At 46.1% G+C, this 1,309-nt stretch overlaps 1 long non-coding RNA gene across 1 annotated transcript in view; it reads right to left on the bottom strand.

Annotated features, from left to right (window-relative positions):
- LOC106530958 (uncharacterized) overlaps window positions 1-229 on the bottom strand; it is a 1,461-nt gene extending 1,232 nt beyond the window's left edge. The window contains exon 1 of the long non-coding RNA XR_001311849.1: window positions 195-229. This is a non-coding gene — a long non-coding RNA (uncharacterized LOC106530958). The remainder of the gene's footprint in view (window positions 1-194) is intronic.
- Window positions 230-1,309: the final 1,080 nt, after the last annotated feature.

Raw genomic sequence — 1,309 nt, 5'->3', positions numbered from 1 at the left:
TTTGAAACGCTCCAGCATTTAAAAACAACGCAGACACGCTGATTACAGCGCGGGGCTAAAGTGAAACTAACACGGTGCTGGGCACCCGTTCGTAAATACACTTAAACAGCTGTTTTTCTCCCCTCATATTCCGACACAGAGGGTAGAAACAGATAAATTAGACAGTTAAAACACATTTACAGTTCATAACTCACCCTTGTTGTTGTAACATTCATCCTGTGTTGTCCGGAAGCACTTTCCACCCTGTTGTGGGTCCATTTCCTTGACAAATAAAACTTCACCAGGCACTTTGAAGAAGCTCTGCTCTGACGCTGGTAGTTTATGTAGATAATAATGGACTTACAGTGGGAGGGGCTCAGTGGGCGGGGCTTCACAACACTGGGCTGATGGAGCAGCTGCTGCTCAGTCTATGACTTCAGTTGAAACTGTACTGTGCCTGACCCTCCAGACTCTCCCAGACCTCAGGACCATGTAGTCGTCTGTCAGGGATCCACCAGTGCCAGGACCCCTCCAGAACCATGTGATGGATCAGTACGGACCAACTGCAGAGTTACTGTTTGTCTGTCACATGACTTTGATCATTTCTAAAGGATTTTAAAAGATGAAAAGTGACAGAAGACCATCTGAATAAAAGACCTGGTGGTCCTGGAGGATCCTCAGTGACCCTGTCAGGAAGAGGTCCCTGTGGTCCTGGTCCGCTGCTCTGGTTAACCCCTCCTGCTGACTGAGTGCAGTGTTTGTGGGTCACTGCTGGTTAACTGGCTGTAATCAGACTGAAGCAGCTGAAGGGACTGGAGGCGGGACAAGGCCAGCTGCTGAATGAATAATAATGAGCCGGGCTGAGCTGGACCAGGACTCTCTGCTGGATGAAGTCCGGACTCTAATCTGTCACTTAGTGCTCATTAATGTGTTCACTGGATGCAGCTGACAGCAGCTGTCTGTTTACACTGCAGGATTCCAGCTGCTGTGAAGAGTTCTCCACTTCCTGCTTCTGTTTACTGCGCTGTTCTTTATTAACAGCATCTTTACTTCCTGTCTGAGCTCTGTTCATTCTGTCCAATGAGAGCAGAGACCGTCACCTGCATGGATTTCTTTGAAAATTATAGTCTGAAAAAAAGCACATGTACAAAAGCAGTTAGGAAATGTCTGTTTGAACAATAAACTGCTGATAAAAATGTAAAGTAACAAACTGAAATGTTGGATTGTTTGAACAAAGTGAGAAATACTGTGATGAGTGTGTGCTAACAGGGATTCAGGGGGGTCATGGAGTCTAGTTGATCTATAGAAAACTGATGACCCTGTAGCATTG

This window comes from Austrofundulus limnaeus, unplaced genomic scaffold (assembly GCF_001266775.1).
Source record: "Austrofundulus limnaeus strain Quisiro unplaced genomic scaffold, Austrofundulus_limnaeus-1.0 Scaffold582, whole genome shotgun sequence".
Classification (NCBI taxonomy): domain Eukaryota; kingdom Metazoa; phylum Chordata; class Actinopteri; order Cyprinodontiformes; family Rivulidae; genus Austrofundulus; species Austrofundulus limnaeus.
The sequence above is the reverse complement of the archived record's forward strand: the minus strand, read 5'-3'. Positions and strand labels throughout refer to the sequence as shown.